At 46.9% G+C, this 21,183-nt stretch overlaps 1 protein-coding gene across 1 annotated transcript in view; it reads right to left on the bottom strand.

Annotated features, from left to right (window-relative positions):
* The window catches only part of FAM89A (family with sequence similarity 89 member A), a 28,177-nt gene extending 23,248 nt beyond the window's left edge, over positions 1–4,929 (bottom strand). The window contains exon 1 of the mRNA XM_073672662.1: positions 4,695–4,929. The gene's annotated coding sequence lies outside the window, so the exon portion shown is untranslated. The remainder of the gene's footprint in view (positions 1–4,694) is intronic.
* Positions 4,930–21,183: the final 16,254 nt, after the last annotated feature.

Raw genomic sequence — 21,183 nt, forward strand, 5'->3', positions numbered from 1 at the left:
ACAATTCTTTATTGTTCTAAATTAAACTCTACTTACCATCACGCCCATTCCAGCTGAAGCCAACGAAGCCAGCGTGAGATTTTTCCCACGCTGTCAGTGACGTGCATGAGGTGAGCTGAGTTCATTGGACATGAACTCGGCTCATCTGGATGCCGTCACAGAGAGACACTGAGGAGCGCAAGCATGCCTGCGCTTCTCAGTGTCTGCGGGATGACAGGCTGGATGGCAGCGTTCTGCTGCGGTCCAGCCTGTCATCTCGATGTAGCAGAGCTGAAGCTGTCCTGGGAACCATGGAAAGGTAAGGATGAGGTTGCTTTATTATTTTTCTTTTATTGCAGGAGATCGTTGGCTTCAGCTGGAATGGGCGTGATGGTAAGTAGAGTTTAATTTAGAACAATAAAGAATTGTGTGTTTATTTCAATTAAAGGACTATATTCTGGGTGTTTGTGTTTTTTTTTTAAACTTTGACTATGGGGTTAGTAATGGGGGTGTCTTATAGACGCCTCTCCATTACTAACCTGGGCTTGATGTCAGCTGGCATTATAAGCTGACATCAACCCCAGCCCTATTACCCCACTGCCACCGCTACAGGGCAGTGGGAAGAGCGAGGCTAAGTGCCAGAATTGGCGCATCCTATGGATGCGCCATTTCTGGGGCGGCTGACGGCTGGCGTTTCTAGCCTGGGAGGGGGCCAATATTCATGGCACCCTTCCTGGGCTATTAATGTCAGCCCCCAGCTGTCTGCCTAGCCTTTGCTAGCTATTAAATTAGGGGGGACCCCACGTCATTTTTTTGAGGGGGTCCCCCATTTTAATAGCTAGTAAAGGCTAGGTATTCAGCTGGGGGCTGATATTAGTAGCCTGGGAAGCTCCGTGGGTATTACCCCCTTCCCAGGCTTCAAACATCTGCCCCAGCCGTCTGCTTAACCTCCGCTAGAGACTAAAATTAAGGGGAACCCCACGCCAATTTTTTTTTAAATAAATCCTTTATTTTAACACTAAATGACAAGTACAGTAAGCAACACTGTCACTGTACTTCATATATATGTGACTGACATGTTTCTATCTATCTAATCTATGTGTGAAGCTCTATTCTTTCTGTTCTAAATTGTCAGGTACCGGTGTATGCCGCTGATGAATTGCCGGCTTTTCATGTAATACATTCTACATTATTCTTCGTTGTTTTACTTCATGTAGAATTAACCTACAAGGAAAGAAAGGGTTTATTTTCATTCCGATATTTGTGTCCCATTGACTTGCATTGGTTTCCGGTATCGGAATCGGCGATATCCGATACTTTTTGGGTATCGGTCCGATCCAATCCGATACGATATTTCCTGATATCGGAAGGTATCGCTCAACACTAGTTATCACCTATCAATACGATAATTTGCTTATCGGTGGCGGTCTGAACTCTGGGTCCGGCAGCACTCAGCAGGCTGGGGAACCTTTTACCCCCTTGCAAAATAGAGTAGCAGGTTGGGCATGCATTCATTCTCTATGGGGCTGCCAGTAAAAGCCAAACAGCACTCAGCAGCCCCAAAGAGAATGAAAGGAGCAGTAGTTTTGCTTACACACTGCCGCTCCACGCTGACGGAGATAACAGTTCCCTGTTCTGCCGATCAGAGTGTGTACCAGCGGTCAGACCTCCACAATCAGTAAGTTAGCACCTATACACTTGTTTTCACCAGACAACTACTCGGCTTTTTTAGTACATTCCTGTATCCCCCATAAAATAATTTTGGATCATGTTTTGGACTGAGCCGTCCCTGTTACTCCTCATATAAATTCATGAATGACAATTGGGTGTTACCCATTCCCCTGTCAGAGGTGCGTATTCCTGCACAGCACAGATTGTACAATGTGAGCCTGTGTAAGGATGTAAATTGTCTCTTCAGAGAGGAAGAGGACAATAACTCGAACTCTAGTACCACCTACTGGAAGTAGCAAGCCTAAAAGTCAATATTGACCCATTAAGGAGACTTGCCACATGACTCAGATCATCTGCTTTGCACTAACGAGGGGCAACACCCCAAAACAAGTGTCTGCAAATTAGGATAAAAGTCAAACCAGAATCTCAAGTCATATGTCAAAGCTCATTAAAGGGTAAATATTGACTTTTAGGTTTGTTACATGCAATAGGTGGCGATAGAGTAGCATTGCATGGCCTATAAGTCTCCTTACACTGACATGGCAGCAGGGCAGAGGAGTCAGTAAACCAAACTTCTGACTCCTCAATTTCACTGACTACCGATTAGACTCTACAGCACGGCCTCAGTACTGAGAATGCACATAAAGTGCAGCACGGATTCATCTCAACTAAAAGCCGAGATCAGGAACAGAACAGACACAGGACATTTCATAACTTTTCCAAATTCTTATGAAAACATTTACAGCACATCTTGCATTGTACTAATGAACCCAATTTATGATATATTTTAGGAGCTGATCCATTTTATACCGACTCCATGGCCCTGCATGTCACTCTCCGCCATGGCTGTGTAGTCGGTAAGTCAAACATCCGACTCCACAGCACGGCCTCGCTACTGAGCATGTACATAAAGTGCAGCACAGATTCATCTCAGCTAAAAGCCGAGATCCTTAGATCAGGAACAGAACAGACATTTATAGGGACATTTCATGACTTTCTCAAATTCTTATGAAAACATTTACTGTACCCAATTTATTATATATTTTAGGAGTCTGAGTAGGTCCATGTTATACCGACTCCACCAAAATGGACACTGACTCCAACGCCACAAGGAGAAAAATTACCTCCTAGACCCAAGTGTAAGGCACACATGCCCTAATTATAAACCAGATGTAAATTTACGAATACATTTCTAGGAATAAAAGCAGAGTGGCACAACACGGAGTTAGGAGAAATTGTGCTTCATTGTTATTTAACAGAGAATACAATGATTGACTAAAGCAGACAAGTCAGGGGGGGCTCGTGAAAACCCGGGAGACTGGCTGTCACGCAGGGGGCCATCATACTGTCACCCTCTCCGTGGACAGTCAAGAGAAGCTTTTCCTGTAGTGAATAATCAGTCGTTTTACTCCATTTCATGTGTATGTACAGCTCCTGTACAACTAATTGTGTTCATGACATCAGGCTGGAGATTTGCCATCTCCTGTGAGCCCGCCGTCTCCTGCACCAGCATGGCGGGCAGACGTATAATGACCTATTGCTGATGACTCCTCTATGTGTGATGTATCTCCTATGGTATCCGGATACAACCGATGTATGTAAAACACTGAACTGGCACGTCACATAGATACTGTAGATCACACACATTAAAAATGAATAGTCCGTCTGTCCAGCGCTGCTACACAGCAATATTCCTGCTGAGCTCCGCAGCCGGTCCGTGTCACAAGTCTGCAAGGTATGTTATTATTCGATGGAAAACCAACGATGGGAACAGCCATTCCTCAAATCAGAGGCCAATCGTAGAAGGCCGGAATACTGATCCTTTAAGAACGCTGCTCCTTCAGGGAATCAGTCTGGTAATATAAGAGCACTAACCTCCAGGGTGGGGACAATGTAACATCTGGGGAATGTCACCACTGAACACAGTACAGACATTTATAAGGGGCCAGGACACAACAGACTTAGGAGTCTGTGAGGTTGTATAGCTGGGCCAGAAGTTGGGATGATGAATTATTTTATGGACAGAAGGCTGCGATAAAGCCAAGGTGGGCACCAATTCAACCACCCTCTCCTAAAATGGCACAGATATGTGTAACTTATCAGCAAAACTGCTCATTGGGCACTAAAGACCCTCGAGAAGCCAGAGAGGGGCAACTATCAGGTCCGGAGAAGACAAAGCCATTACGTGAGCCTTTCTGTAAGTTTTATCTAATGGACAGGAGTCTAAGGAGATGACAGATATATATATACATACCCTCATACACACCATTATGTTGGCCTTATAGCGCCCCCTACAGGGGCAGTTGACAGGACACCAATCAAAATGGGGTTTGTTTTTATACATTTATTTCTTTACCTACAGATAAAGCTGGGATCTCCTGCCCTGATGCCATCACATAACACGACCATGAACAGTCGCTGATGCAACTGCAGACCAGGGGTCCCCAACCTGTGGATCGGGCGGTCTACCACGGCAGGCACCATTCTCACCTGTATTAGCATCCACAGGATGGGGGCACACGGGCTAATAAAAGGGGTACTAAAGGGGCAATATTACTTTAACAATGTCCTGAGAGACTCCTATTACTTGTTTAGGGGCATTATTTTTAAGGGGGCACTGAGGGGACAATATTACTTTGAGGGGCACACATTTCTGCATTCTGCGGGGCGCACAGGGGGCTTCTACGACTTCCGCGGCTGGCGGCCATCTCTCAAAGCTGAATGTGGTTTTCGAGGTAAGAAGGTCGGGGACCCCTGTCATGGGCGTATCGTGACCACGTTTGGGGTCGCCGCAGGTATAGGCAGTCTGGGTCCGCCTGCCCTCCAATGACTGGACCGGATGGTTCTGGTACACACAATGGCCATGGGTTGTGTCCTGCAAAAAAAAATCACTTTTTTATGGCCAGTGCCCATGTCGTGTTAGATGGAGCAGAGTGTGCCCCCTGCCCAGTGCCCACAGCTCTCTGCCCTGTACTGCCCCGGAGGGAGGGCAGTGCCCATAAATCAGGACCCCACACAATGGACGGCGCAGCGCCCGCACTCACTGCTACTCCCGGTCGCGGCTTTGTGTCAGATCCTCACAGCAGCGCCTCGTCCTCGCTGTGTGCCGGCCCTGTTGTCATCCCTCTCCCGGGCACGGCTCCTGTCAGCGGCGTGTCCCGTCCTCCCGCCCGGGCTGTGTGTGGAGGAGAGCTGCTGATGTGTGATGGGGGAGGGCGGCCGTGTGCTCCACTCTGTGGCCGGGCGGGGGGTGTTAGCTGTTGGTGCAGGGAGGAGGAGGAGGAGAGCAGGGAGGAGGTTCTCTGTGGACTGTACATGTGGACGGTCCCCGGGACCTGCTATAAACAGCACCGCCCATAGACTTGTACAGGAGCCCCGACAACGCGATGAGGCTGGTGATACTGTGTAGTGGTGGCTGTGTACCCATGATGAGGGCTGCACCAGCAAAATGGGCACAACTGTACCACAGAGCTCCCTGTGCAGTGCCCAGCGAAAACAAGTTCTCACCTTACCTATACAGTGGTGAGCTCTGTCTGATGGCACCTATAAAGCGGTGGGCTCAGGCCGCCGGAACCAATAGAGCGGTGGGCTCAGGCCGCCGGGACCCATAGAGCGGTGGGCTCAGGCTGCCGGGACCCATAGAGCTGAGGGTTCCGGCTGCCGGGACCCATAGAGGGGTGGGCTCAGGCCACCGGGATCCATAGAGCGGAGGGTTTCTGCTGCCGGGACCCATAGAGTGGTGGGCTTAGGCCGCCGGGACCCATAGAGCGGTGGGCTCAGGCCGCCGGGACCCATAGAGCGGAGGGTTCCGGCTGCCGGGACCCATAGAGCGGTGGGCTCAGGCTGCCGGGACCCATAGAGCTGTGGGCTCAGGTTGCCGGGACCCATAGAGCGGAGGGTTCCGGCCGCCGGGACCCATAGAGCGGTGGGCTCAGGCCGCCGGGACCCATAGAGCGGTGGGCTCAGGCCGCCGAGACCCATAGAGCGGAGGGTTCCGGCTGCCGGGACCCTTAGAGCGGTGGGCTCAGGCCGCTGGGACCCATAGAGCGGTGAGCTCAGGCCGCCGGGACCCATAGAGCGGAGGGTTCCGGCTGCCGGGACCCATAGAGCGGTGGGCTCAGGCTGCCGGGACCCATAGAGCTGTGGGCTCAGGTTGCCGGGACCCATAGAGCGGAGGGTTCCGGCCGCCGGGACCCATAGAGCGGTGGGCTCAGGCCGCCGGGACCCATAGAGCGGTGGGCTCAGGCCGCCGAGACCCATAGAGCGGAGGGTTCCGGCTGCCGGGACCCTTAGAGCGGTGGGCTCAGGCCGCTGGGACCCATAGAGCGGTGAGCTCAGGCTGCCGGGACCCATAGAGCGGAGGGTTCCGGCTGCCGGGACCCATAGAGCGGTGGGCTCAGGCTGCCGGGACCCATAGAGCTGTGGGCTCAGGTTGCCGGGACCCATAGAGCGGAGGGTTCCGGCCGCCGGGACCCATAGAGCGGTGGGCTCAGGCCGCCGGGACCCATAGAGCGGTGGGCTCAGGCCGCCGAGACCCATAGAGCGGAGGGTTCCGGCTGCCGGGACCCTTAGAGCGGTGGGCTCAGGCCGCTGGGACCCATAGAGCGGTGAGCTCAGGCTGCCGGGACCCATAGAGCGGAGGGTTCCGGCTGCCGGGACCCATAGAGCGGTGGGCTCAGGCCGCCGGGACCCATAGAGCGATGGGCTCATGCCGCCGGGACCCATAGAGCGGTGGGCTCAGGCCGCCGGGAGCCATAGAGCTGTGGGCTCAGGCTGCCGGGACCCATAGAGCGGAGGGTTCCGGCTGCCGGGACCCATAGAGCGGTGGGCTCAGGCCGCCGGGAGCCATAGAGCTGTGGGCTCAGGCTGCCGGGACCCATAGAGCGGAGGGTTCCGGCTGCCGGGACCCATAGAGCGGTGGGCTCAGGCCGCCGGGACCCATAGAGCGGTGGGCTCAGGCCGCTGGGACCCATAGAGCGGTGGGCTCAGGCTGCCGGGACCCATAGAGCGGTGGGCTCAGGCCGCTGGGACCCATAGAGCGGAGGGTTCCGGTTGCCGGGACCCATAGAGCGGAGGGTTCCGGCTGCCGGGACCATCTCTGATCCGCAGAACTGGGCACTTTTATCTCCGTAAGAATGAAGTGACCGATGCTCTGTTCACTCCCTATGGAGCTGCCGACATCCCCATAGACCCAGCTTTTTCCGGCATCCCCATAGACCATACGGATAGTCCTCGTTCTTCCAAACGTTGAAGGTCCCAGCGGTCGGAACCCCACACTCAATAACATATAACTTATCCTGTAGATAGGTGATAACTTGTTTTCACCAGACCACCTATTTAAAAGGTGTGCATAGTACGGTAATTTTTGGAACTCCCATACAAATTAATGGAATGATCCACACATAAGACTCCCTCTCCATTCCTGATGTCAGAAGCGTGTTCAACATCTATCAAATGTATATGGCAAATCCTGTAAACCAATGAGATGAGACAACTCCCTTAAAGGGGTTAACCAGCGCCTTTTACCAGGGTTGCCAACTAGATTTTTTTATCTTTTCAGGGCCACTTGTCAAAAAATCACGGACAGACAAGATTTTTTACAGACACGTTGGAAAACCATAGCAAGTGATTATAAGTAGTGATGAGCGAACGTGCTCGGTACTTGCCTGAGCATCACTGTGCTCGACAAGCTCGACGCTCAGCGAGTATTTCCGGGTTGCTCAGGCGGGAACTCAGGTCCCCTCCCTGCATGTTTGGCGCTCTTTAGAGAGCTAATGAACATGCAGGGATTGCCTGCCATGCATTGTAATGCCGTAGCCATGTTGGTTGTGGGCATTACAGTGATTGGCTGGCCGCACTGCATCATCATTTGTATATAAGGCCTGGCGCCGCCATGCTCGTCAGTCTACCCCGGAATCAGGCAGAGTAGGGAGAGCTGCTGCGTCAGGGAGAGATTTGCTTCTTCATAGTTAGTATAGGTATTCCACAACATATGTATATATACAGTACAGACCAAAAGTTTGGACACACCTCATTTAAAGATTTTTCTGTATTTTCATGACTATGAAAATTGTACATTCACACTGAAGGCATCAAAACTATGAATTAACACATGTGGAAACAACTGAAAATATGTCTTATATTCTAGGTTCTTGAAAGTAGCCACCTTTTGCTTTGATGACTGCTTTGCACACTTTTGGCATTCTCTTGATGAGCTTCAAGAGGTAGTCACCGGAAATGGTCTTCCAAAAATCTTAAAGGAGTTCCCAGAGATGCTTAGCACTTGTTGGCCCTTTTGCCTTCACTCTGCGGTCCAGCTCACCCCAAACCATCTCGATTGGGTTCAGGTCTGGTGACTGTGGAGGCCAGGTCATCTGGCGTAGCACCCCATCACTCTCCTCCTTGGTCAAATAGCCTTTACACAGCCCGGAGGTGTGTTAGGGGTCATTGTCCTGTTGAAAAATAAATGATTGTCCAACTAAACGCAAACCGGATGGAATAGCATGCCGCTGCAAGATGCTGTGGTAGCCATGCTGGTTCAGTATGCCTTCAATTTTGAATAAATCCCCAACAGTGTCACCAGCAAAGCACCCCCACACCATCACACCTCCTCCTCCATGCTTCACGGTGGGAACCACGCATGTAGAGTCCATCCATTCACCATTTCTGTGTCGCACAAAGACACGGTAGTTGGAACCAAAGATCTCAAATTTGGACTCATCAGACCAAAGCACAGATTTCCACTGGTCTAATGTCAATTCCTTGTGTTCTTTAGCCCAAACAAGTCTCTTCTGCTTGTTGCCTGTCCTTAGCAGTGGTTTCCTAGCAGCTATTTTACCATGAAGGCCTGCTGCACTGCACAAAGTCTCCTCTTAATAGTTGTTGAAGAGATGTGTCTGCTGCTAGAACTCTGTGTGGCATTGACCTGGTCTCTAATCTGAGCTGCTGTTAACCTGCGATTTCTGAGGCTGGTGACTCGGATAAACTTATCCTCAGAAGCAGAGGTGACTCTTGGTCTTCCTTTCCTGGGGTGGTCCTCATGTGAGCCAGTTTCTTTGTAGCGCTTGATGGTTTTTGCAACTGCACTTTGGGACACTTTCAAAGTTTTCCCAATTTTTCGCACTGACTGACCTTCATTTCTTAAAGTAATGATGGCCACTTGTTTTTCTTTACTTAGCTGCTTTTTTCTTGCCATAATACAAATTCTAACAGTCTATTCAGTAGGACTGTCAGCTGTGTTTCCACTAGACTTCTGCACAACACAACTGATGGTCCCAACCCCATTTATAAGGCAAGAAATCCCACTTATTAAACCTGACCGGGCACACCTGTGAAGTGAAAACCATTTCCGGTGACTACTTCTTGAAGCTCATCAAGAGAATGTCAAGAGTGTGCAAAGCAGTCATCAAAGCAAAAGGTGGCTACTTTGAAGAACCTAGAATATAAGACATATTTTCAGTTGTTTCACACTTTTTTGTTAACTATATAATTCAACATGTGTTAATTCATAGCTTTGATGCCTTCAGTATGAATGTACAATTTTCATAGTCATGGAAATACAGAAAAATCTGTAAATGAGAAGGTGTGTCCAAACTTTTGGTCTGTACTGTGTATATATATATATAATATATATATATATATATATATATACACTACTGTTCAAAAGTTTGGGGTCATTTAGAAATTTCATTATTTTTGAAAGAAAAACACATTTTTTTTCAATGAAGCTAACATTAAATGAATCAGAAATACACTCTATACATTATTAATGTGGTAAATGACTATTCTAGCTGCAAACGTCTTGTTTTTATTGCAATATCTACATAGGTGTATAGAGGCCCATTTCCAACAACCACCACTCCAGTGTTTTAATGGTACATTGTGTTTGCCCACTGTGTAAGAAGGCTAATGGATGTTTAGCAAACCCTAGAAAACCCTTGCACAAGTATGTTAGCCCAGCTGAAAACGGTTTGGCTGATTTGAGAAGCTATAAAATTGACCTTCCTTGAGCTAGTTGAGAATCTGGAACATTACATTTGTTTGCTCTAAGAAACTCTCAAAATGACCAGAAAAAGAGACATTTCATGTGAAACTCGACAATCTATTCTTGTTCTTAGAAATGAAGGCTATTCCATGCAAGAAGTTGCCAAGAAATTGAAGATTTCCTACAACGGTGTGTACTACTCCCTTCAGAGGAGAGCACAAACAGGCTCTAAGCAGAGTAGAAAGAGAAGTGGGAGGCCCCTCTGCACAACTGAGCAACAAGACAAGTACATTAGAGTCTCTAGTTTGAGAAATCGACGCCTCACAGCTCCTCAACTGGCAGCTTCATTAAATAGTACACGCAAAACGCCAGTGTCAACGTCTACAGTGAAGAGGCGACTCCGGGATGCTGGCCTTCAGGGCAGAGTGGCAAAGAAAAACCCATATCTGAGACTGGCTAATAAAAGTAAAAGATTAATGTGGGTAAAAGAACACAGACATTGGACAGAGGAAGATTGGAAAAAAGTTTTCTGAACAGACGAATCAAAGTTTGAGGTGTTTGGATCACACAGAAGAACATTTGTGAGACGCAGAACAACTAAAAAGATGCTGGAAGAGTGCCTGACTCCATCTGTCAAGCATGGTGGAGGTAATGTGATCGTCTGGGGTTGCTTTGGTGCTGGTAAAGTGGGAGATTTGTACAAGGTAAATGGGATATTGAATAAGGAAGGCTCTCACTCCATTTTGCAATGCCATGCCATACCCCGTGGACAGCGCTTGATTGGAGCCAATTTTATCCTACAACAGGACAATGACCCAAAGCACACCTCCAAATTATGCATGAACTATTTAGGGAAGAAGCAGTCAGCTTGTATTCTATCTGTAATGGAGTGGCCTGCGCAGTCACCCGATCTCAACCCCATTGAGCTGTTGTTGGAGCAGCTTGACCGTATGGTACGAAAAAGTGCCCATCAAGCCAATCCAACTTGTGGGAGAGGCTTCAGGAAGCATGGGGTGAAATTTCTCAAGATTACCTCAGCAAATTAACAGCTAGAATGCCAAAGATCTGCAATGCTGCAATTGCTGCAAAGGGAGCATTCTTTGACAAAAGCAAAGTTTGAAGGAGAAAATTATTCTTTCAAATAAAAATCATTATTTCTAACCTTGTCAATGTCTGGACTATATTTTCTATTCATTTTGCAACTCATTTAATAAATAAAAGTATGAGTTTTATGGAAAACACAAAATTGTCTGGGTGACCCCAAACTTTTGAACGGTAGTGTATATATATATGTCCTTCTGAGGACTAATCCAGCTGCATATATTCAGTGGTGATAGCAGGAGTTAGGCAGGCAGGCAGTGTATGTGGCAGACTGCAGTGCATATAGTGCAAGAGGGTCCTTTGAACGTTCCTGCTGCTGCTGTTCTTACAGATATTTGTAGACACAGCCCCAGATCTTAATCCTGGTAATTTGCTTAAAAAGCAATCCAGAGTACACCATTTTTCTGCTCCATTTGCTTGTTCTCACTGCAGAATAAAGCCAGATCTGTTCCATATTTCAGCAATAAAAATCCAGAAATTTAAACTGAATGTGGAAAATATTGGCCTCCTTTTCCAATCTGTTGCAGTGTGTCGGTCAAGCTATTCACATTAGGTGTGTGAAGGATAGTATTAGCAAATTACAGGCCTGCTATTTAAAACCGTGGTTCTCTGTCAAACATAACACCTATAAGAGTGTTCCAAAATCAGACATTTCTTCCATTTTCATCCCGTTGCAGTGTGTCGGTCAAGTTATTCACACTAGGTGTCTGTGAAGGATAGTATTAGCAAATTACAGGCCTACTATTTAAAATTGTTGTTCTCTGTCAGACGTATCACATATAACTGCTTTCCAAAATCAGCCATTTCTCATGAATGTGGAAAATATTGTCTTCCATTAAAAATGGGCAAGGTGCATGGCTAGGTACGGGGAAGTGGACGTGATGGTGCATGCAGAGGCCGAGGACGTGGCCGTAGGCAAGCTGAAATTGTGCCACAACAAACACATCTTGTCGCTCGACATTCCTGTCCCAATTACTAGGGGACCGCAGTACACCCCTGTTGAACCCAGAGCAGTGTCAAAAGGTTATTGGTTGGATAGCAGATAATGCTCCCAGTCACTTTTCCACCACCCCCACCACCCTGTCTTTCACACAGTCAAGTCTCAGTAACCGTGAGTCTGGACCGCATATTCCTCACCCTGATCCTCCTTCCTCCCACCAGGCCGAGTGCCCGGAGACAATTGATCCCACACTAGGACACTCAGAAGAGCTGTTCACTTTTCCATTTGTAGATTTGGGCCTCTCGCCTGGCCAGCTTCAAGCGAGTCAAGAGTAGAATGTGTGTAGTGATGCCCAAATATTGGAGCAGCCACGGTCACACGAAGGTGAAGGTGGGAAAGTGCAATTACTGTCGCAAGAGGTGGATGATGATGATGATGAGACACAATTGCCAGAAAGTCAGGAGGAGAACCAGGGTGTGGAAGTGAAAGATATAGTAACTGACCCAACCTTACAGGGGTACATACAGAATGAGGACAGCAGCACACAGGGTAAGGGAGATGTAGCACCACAACAGGCAGGAAGAAGCAGTGTGGTGGCCGCAGACACAAGGCGGGAAAGCTTTCCTCGTAACGCCAACACGACGGAAGTTGCCAGTACAACTGTTAGGTCTTCCCGAGTCTGGTTATTTTTTAAAGACTGTTTAGATAACCCCATTTGCACCACCTGCCAGGCCAGCATCAGCAGGGGTAGCAAAACTAGCAGCCTGAACACCACCAGCATGATCAAGCACATGGCAGCAAAGCACCCGACTAAGTGGGCCGAACCCCAGGGTCCAGCAACAGTGTCTGCAGGTGACACCACTACTTGTTCCGCTGATGTGTGTGCACGCCAATCCCCTGTCCATGGCGCATGTCAAGACATATAAGAAAGGTAAAATCCGGTGCCACATGCGATAAATCCTTTTATTCCAAAATTAAAAGTCACAACATGTCCCTAGGAGGGGAACAACTGGACGCGTTTCGAGGACACAGCCCCTTATTCGTCAGTATACAAATGAATTAAAAAACAACACATTTATAATAAAAACTGTGACCACCCCTAAACATGTGTGATAGATTAGTATACAATCAGGATATTAACTCCTACTTAGACAAGATTTGCGTGCAACGAATTCTCATGTCAAGATGCCTCTGTACCTGTGCACCTGTCGTTGCACATTCTGAACTAGCACTATCAGCAAGCACGTCCACGTCCTTGTCCCAGAGCAGCGTTCAATTGTCCCTACCCCAGTCCTTGACACGCAAGCGCAAATATGCAGCCAACGCCCCACAGGCCACACTACTAAATTCACACATTTTGCGAATGCTTGCGCTCGAAATGTTGCCTTTTAGGCTCGTGGGGACGGAAGCTTTCCGCAACCTGATGGAGACGGCCGTCCCTCGGTCCCCAGCCGCCACTATTTCTCCTGGTGTGCCGTCCCTGCATTACACAAGCACGTGTCCCACAACATTAGCCGTGCCCGTGGACAAGTGCTTGTGGGCAGGGACGGTACATCTCGCTGATGGCACTGGGTTAATATAGTGGAAGCCGGGACCCAGTCGAACCTTGGGTCGGAACACGTCCTCCTGACGCAGAGGATTGCGGGCCCTGGTTCAATCAGGGTTGCCCCCACATTCTACAGCTCCTGCACCTCCTCCTCCTCTTCAGCCTCCATCTCCGAAATGACCACATCAGTCGCAAGCTGGAATCACTGCAGCACTGCCTCGGCCAAGCAGCAACAGGCTATGCTGAAGCTAATATGCTTAACTGACAAACCGCACAATGCTGAAGAGTTGTGGACAGCTCTAAAACAGCAGGCAGATGTGTGGCTGACACCGCTGAACCTACAGCCAGGCATGGTCGTGTGTGACAATGGCCGGAACCTGGTGGTGGCTCTGAGGCGAGGCAAGCTTACACACATACCATGTCTGGCCCATGTGCTTAACCTCGTGGTTCAGCTGTTTCTCAAAACCTACCCGGATCTGTCGGAACTGCTTGTCAAAGTACGCCGCCTGTGTGCCCATTTTAGAAAGTCAGCTACAGCTTCCGCCGCCCTTGCCGTGCTTCAGCAGCGTTTGCAGCTTCCAGCTCACTGACTGATCTGTGATGTCCCTACTCCTTGGAACTCTACATTGCAGATGTTGGGAAGGATTTGTGAGCAGAAGAGGGCAGTTGTTGACTACCAGCATCAACAAGACCATCGGTATTCAGGTCAGGCTCCACACATGAGACCTCAGGAGTGGACCTGGATGTCAGACATATGTACCATCCCCCAAAACTTTGAGGACTCCACCAAGATGGTGAGCGGCGATGACACCATAATTAGCGTCACCCTCCCGCTTCTCTGTCTTCTGAAACGCTCTCTGCTCCCAATTAAAGAGGAAGCATTGCAGGCGGAGCACGATGAGATGGAGCAAGGAACCATACAGGGTGATTCCACACAGCAAAGCCTCATCTCATCCCAATGTGGATTGGGTGACAATGAGGAAGGGGAGGAGGAGGAAGAACAGGAGCTAGTTTCCTGCGCTATAGTCGGTACTATCTGCACAACTGTCATATCGTCTGTTCAGCGTGGATGGCCTGAGGACAGGGATGAGGAGGAGAGCATGGTCAGTCGTCCTCTTGGTGAGGACACTGAAGTCTTGCCTCTTTGCAGTCTGGCACACATGGCTGAGTTTAGGTTACGCTGCCTTTCCCGTGACCCTCGCGTTGTCCAAATTTTGGGTGACAGTGATTATTGGTTGGGGACACTTCTAGACCCACGTTACAAGGAGAACTTTCTGTCTCTTTTTCCCTTGCAGGACTGGCCTAATAAAATGGTGCAGTACGAGAAGGCCCTTGTTGTGGAATTATTAAAAAAATTCCCATCTGAAAACGGTGGCGGCAGAGGTCACAGTTCGTTGGACAACCAGGGAGTACAGGCGAGAGAGACACAAATGCAATCGAGCAGAGGCAGAGGAACACTGTCAAAGTTCTGGGGCAGTTTTCTCAGACCCTCCCATCACACAAGCCCTGATGCGCGGGGTACTTTCTCAAGAAGGGAAAAGTTGCGGAAGATGCTGAGGGAGTACCTTGCCGACTATACTAACGTCCTCCGTGATTCCTTTGTGCCTTATAATTATTGAGTATCCAAGCTGGACACGTGGCATGAACTGGCTCTCTACGCCTTGGAGGTCCTGGCCTGCCCTGCCGCTAGCGTTTTGTCAGAGCGGGTTTTTAGTGCCGCCCGTGGAATTATAACCGATAGGCGCATCCGCCTGTCAACTGAAAATGCTGACAGGCTGACTTTTATAAAAATGAACAAGGGCTGGATTGGGCCTAACTTCTCAACACCACCGAATGATAGCAGCGTAGCATAAACTCAAATACAGTGTCTTTTTTTGGGAGGTCTAACTCTATTCAAATGCACCTCTGTCTTCACACCCAGACATGGTTATACGCTTCCTGATTTTGTCTATTTGCTCTTGTCCTCCTCCTTCTCCGCATCCTCATCCTCCACCACCATATGTACCATATCAAGATATCTACGTCTCTTGCAAGGGACATTGGAGTTCCTCCAAATTTTTGGCAGCCCTTTCTTCACTGCATAGGTAAACAGTATGGGAGACACACTTCCTAATAATGGAAGCATTTTTTGCAGGAGGCCCTCCGACCTCTGCATATCTTGCAAGGGGCATTGGAATTCCTCCAAATTTTTGGCAGCCGTTGCAGTCACTGCATACGCAATAACAGTATAGGAGACCCACTCGTTAATAATGGGAACAACAAAGCATAGCCGACTGCTGGTCCTTTAAGAATAGTAAGGGCCGCCTGATAGCCCTATAAAAATAGACTTTGTAATTTTCAGAGTCCCTCCATCATAAATGAAACAGGATGTGTCTGATGATGTGTCACACACCATATGGCCAGGTAAGGTTGTAAAATGTTAAAATGACATTTCCCGGTGAATGCATTTGTCTTGGTTGAAAGCAATGCAAAAGTGCAAAAATGTATCAAAATCGCTACGTGTGAACATAGCCCAAGGAGTGGAAGAGCATTTTTGTTTTTGGTTATTTATTTTGCCTTATATACAAGTCATTACCCTGGAAAGGAATTTCCTTAACATATTTCCCAGGAAAATCCATTTTGGTTTTGTTTTTGTATGTATTATTGTGAGTCCGTAAAAGTGCCGTAATACCTCTGACAACTTTGTGGACAGCAGTGACCTGGGAGTCAGAAATTCTTCCAGGGGTCTTCCCCATGCTGTTCCCATGTCATTTGAGCACTGTTCCCATCGATTTGGGCAATTTTTAGGCCCTCTGCAGACTGCCGGGGGGAACAGCCAGAAAAATGCTCGAGTTTCCCATAGACTTACATTGGGTTCGTTACTCGGTCCAAGCACTCGAGCATTATAATTTGCTCGGCTCGAACAATGAGTACCCGAGCATTTTATTGCTCGTTCATCACTAATTATAAGTGATCCATGTCTACAGCCCATATTTCTGATATGGAGACATCAGCTGCTATCACTGTAAAATGATGATAATTATAGTCATAATATTCTGTAGAAGTTTCTTCAGCTTCAAAAAAGTCACGGACGCCTTATATTTTATTTCTCTGGACATTGGCAACCCTGTCACGCATTGTAAATGAGCAATGCATGAGATCTGACAACCCCACACATTGCCAAGATGCCTGCTGTGAATATCTGGGGTCTTCCGTGGGCAGAACACTACTCAGACAACACAGGGTGAGTGTAAAACAGCGTGGCAATACTTTATTGAACCACCAAACAGACAATAAACACATAGAACAGTCCCAACAGAATACCCAAGATGGTGCAAAATTACACAGTCTCACCCTTCCACTGGCCTGCCTGGGATAGAACTGATGTGACTTTGGGACTTCCAGGGCCATCTGCTTGAACCAGTGTCCCCCCGCTTTTGGCGGGCCCCCACAGAGAGGAGGTAGCGGCAAGCTTAGGAAACTGACAGTCCATCAATGTACAAGGCCAGGAGACCCGAGGGTCCCACCCTGACTTCTCCGAGAGTTTCCATGGGGCCAGATGACCGGCTGGTCCCAATCTTGCTTCTCCGAATGTCTCCATGGGTTCCAGGCGACCGGAGGGTCCCACCTGGCATCCCCAAACAACATCCATGGGGTCAGGTGACTTCATCGTCCCAACTTACCCTCCTTAAATGTATCCATGGGTTCTCTGGAGCAGATCCGTATCCTTCCAGTCAGGGCCATATACCCTTAGGCCGGAATCAATGTAGAATGCAAATCTGTGTCTCTCTGGATCGAGCCATGCTATCCATCTGCTGTCCTGAAAAATGTCTCTCTGATTCTCCTAAAGTCTACGTGCTATAGAGGCCTTGCTCCTTAAATAGTTCACATTTGTTCTTTCAAGTACACATCCACAGGGCAAGCATTAGGGATGATATTATTCCACAGGACTCAGGTCTCATTGTTTAAGCATTTAATCAATTTACATATTTGGTATAGCAGGGGGCTCTTTAAATTAACATCTGGCTGGCTTTAGAGCAATATGCAATTAGCATAGTAACAAACATCATTGTTCCCAAACACTGAATCACTGTCCTTCTTGACCAACCAAAGAAACACATACATTCAAAAGTCAACACAAACACAATAGTGTATTTCTCTTGGCTTAACAAATCTAGACGTCTGGCTGATTAAGATAAGAAGCTGTTTCGCCACACCTGTATAGACAGCAGTTGTGTGTGTGTATGGGGGGGATTATGTCTTCACCAGTGCTCACTTCCAACCCGTAAGTGACCAATACTGGAGAACCTCTTTAATGAGAACCTGTCATTAAGTAAAAAGTGGGCAGTGTTTGCTCCTGTTTTATTCCCACTCACAGGGTAATTTTGCACGGCAACCTAAAGACGCCCCCAGAGAATCTTGTGAGCCACGCCCCCTTTGTAAAGATCATAAAAATAAGAGTTAAAGCGGTGGTCCAAAATCCAAATTAATTTTCATCCTTAATCCCTATCTATTTGATGTCATAATCTAAACTATTTTCTAATAGACTTGAATTAATAATTCCTTATCCCTCCCTTACTACACTATGTGACTGCTTTTCTCTCTCTTTTTTTTTTTCTCTACTTCCTTTTTGATGACACTTCTTTTGAGAATCCCCGATGCATGCTGGCATACTCACTGCCGCAGTCCCTGCCTGTCTCTGAAACGAAGCATCATCAGTGACGCTTGTTTCAGGAGCTGGGCTAGTCCCTCTCTCCCTGCATGCTGTGCATAATGACAGCGCTTTCTCTATTGCTGGCTCAGATCAGCAGTAATCTACCGGCGGGACAGCACGTTGTCAGAATACCTGCAGGCGTGCAGAGACTGGTGACCACATGCAAATAACGACAACAGAGAGTGTGCTGTCATTGTGCACAGTGCACAGCATGCAGGGACTAACCCAGCCCCAGACATGAGCGTCATTGATGACGTTTCCCTTCAGGGAGAGGACAGAGGCTATGGCAGTGACCGCAAACTCTGCCCAAAGATGATGCATCGTTTTGAGTATCCCACCATGCACTGGGATTCTCAAACAAAGCATCATCAAAAAGGAAGTAGGAAAAAAGAAAGAAAAGCAGTTAGATAGTGTAGTTGGGGAAGAATAGGGAATTTTTAAATCAAGTATATTAGAAAATAGTTTAGCTTAAGGATGAAAATTAATTTTGATTTCAATCCTCTGTTAAGTAAAAAGGCCCATGTCTCTGGAACGATATGGTGGATTTAAAAAAAAAAAAATACCGAAGGGAGTAGTGGGAATAAAATAGGAGCGAGAACTGGCCGCCTATGACCTGGTTACAGGTCCACTTTAATGGCCAGGATCGGAGTCTTTTAAGATCCACCCATAGGAAGTAGCAATCCTTAAAGTCAATATCAACTCTCTAACGAGCCTTGTTATATGACTTAGGATAAAAAAGCCAAAACCAAAATCTCAATTTGCAGACATTGTGTTTTGGGGTATTGCCCCTCGTCAGTGCAAAGTATGAGATCTGGTTTGGCTGGGTAAGAGGCGTCTGACCGGGATCCAAGGGGTAACGTTTCTCCTTGCAGAGAGTGACATGGCAAGCCTGACATGACAAGGTGAGGAGACTTAAACAAGGTGTGATGCAGCCTTACTGCAAGTGGCAGGTTTATAAAAATCCCGTCTACACAATGCGGCACAAAATGTACTACCCAGTAATCCTTTCGCAGGGCCTTGGCAGCCATCTTCCTCTTTTTGGCAGTCAACCATGAAGTAGCTGGTGCTGCTCCACACTAGTTTTCTCTTATTCTGGGACAAATGGTGGGATGTTATTACAATAGTATTCATATACAGATATACGGTATATTCCAAACTATAGTGTCGCACAAGGCTCACAGATGCAGCCGTTGACACACAATGCCAGGAGCGAATGTTACATTTCACGTATAAATCTTATCATTATTGCATTTTAGTAACAGAAGGAAAATTGTGCTGGGTTTTCTATCCTATAATCCATGGTAATCGACTGGCCAAAATACTGTATACCTTGTACCTTATGAAAGAGGATTGTCATATCTGAATTCATGTGCCCCCTGCCAGTTCTAACCTGGCACTTCTAAAGGAAAGGTGAGGAGGTCACAATCCCTGACCCATCAGATATAGTCTGGTAATGAGGGCGTCTCTGCTGTTATCAGATTGTGCTGTGTGTGACAAGAGGGCGTTTAATTTCTTGCTGAATGACCAGCTTGCAAAATAATCTCTACAGGGGATCGCCTGCAGCTGCTGCCGGCCTGCAACATCCTGAAAAACAGAAGAACATATGCCCAGTGTTTATCACATCCATACAATCCGGGCACCGTAATTAGAGCTGTTTGTTCATGGTTATTTTATCTACTAATAATTGTTTATGTAGAGATTAATATTAGGATCTGTAGGATTCTGAGGAATGGTCTATAATCATTAATAAATATGAATGTTCATACAAAATAATGGCAATTGTTTGTGTGAGTGCTCTACTTCCTAACTCATCTATATACTGCGATCAATTATGTGTCCAAAATCATCCCTAATATATACAATACAATAGATGTCATGGTCTAAACATGTGTAGTTTTTTTTTAAATTTTAGTGGTGAAAAAAAATTCAGAAATTTGTAAGAATTTTTTTTGCTTACGTCTCTATTTTCCAAGACCTGCAATGTTTTCATTTTTCGTGATCTGGGGCTGGGTGAGGGCTTATTTTTTGCACCCTGAGCTGATGTTTTTATTGATAGTATTTTGCGGTAGATACAATATTTCGATCACCTCTTATCTTATTGCCATGTTGCGGCAGCTAAAAAAATGTCATTCTGGCTTTTTGATTTTTTTTCTCATCACCCCGTTTACCGATCGGATTAATTGTTTTAAAATTTTCATAGATCAGACATTTCTGAATGCAGCGATACCTAAAATGTGTATTTTTTTTATAGTTTTATTTTAAAAGGGGGGTGATTTTAATTTCTTTGTGTTTGTTTTTTTTTCTATATTTTTAAAAACTTTTTTTTTCACATTTTCCACTAACTTCAATTGTCTTCTTAGGAGACTTGAAGCTGTGATCATCAGATCGCTTGTGCTATACATGGCAGTGCTTCAGCCTGCTATGCATAGCAGAAATCACAATCTTCTATGAATGCCGGCCTTGGGCCGGCGTTCACAGGAGATTCACAATGACCGTTATTGGGGGGGGGGGGTCTTCTGCAGAAATTGTGAACATGGACTTACTCAGCAGATTTTCTGTGTCTATGAGATTTTGTACAATCTCATCCACAATACTGCTACTTTAATATACAGCAGATTTAGTACCTACATGTCTATTGACTTCCCCGTGTACAGCAGCGCTTGGAGTTAGGCCTCATTCAGATGTACTTTTTCACAGTTAGATACCCATTGTAGTCTAACATGCTATTTATGTGCATGTGTTTTGTTTTTTTTTCGAACCGTCACAGATCAAAATTTTCGATGCATGACTATAGATCCTTGAAAATCAAAGACTGCTCATTAACATTGTAATAAATAGAAGATTTGTAATTTATTTATTTTTTCATATATGAAAATCACTGATGGTGAAAACAGACACAGATCAAACACTGAGTTTAAAATACTAATGGCCTTCAGATCGTTTTTATACGTACAGTATATAAAAAATCATAGCTGTCTGAATGAGGACTTAATGTGGATACTGTGAGCAAGGAAGATAAGTAAATGCAGCTGTTTTTTCTTTGCTGAGGTCTAGGATCTTACAGGGATTCTCCGATACTTGCAAACTATTTTTTAATGATCCCAGTGTGGTTAAAGAAAAACAATACCAACAAAACCAGAGACTCTTCTCTGTTCTGTTACTAGTCTCCCCCACCGAGCTCCTAGCTTCCTCTTCCAGCAATGGCGCAACATGATGGCTACAGTTAATTGGGGGCTAGAGATAATTTGAAGCCGCTGATCGGCTGCAGC

This window comes from Phyllobates terribilis, unplaced genomic scaffold (assembly GCF_046119375.1).
Source record: "Phyllobates terribilis strain yellow unplaced genomic scaffold, ASM4611937v1 Scaffold_3__8_contigs__length_932513732, whole genome shotgun sequence".
Lineage (NCBI taxonomy): Eukaryota > Metazoa > Chordata > Amphibia > Anura > Dendrobatidae > Phyllobates > Phyllobates terribilis.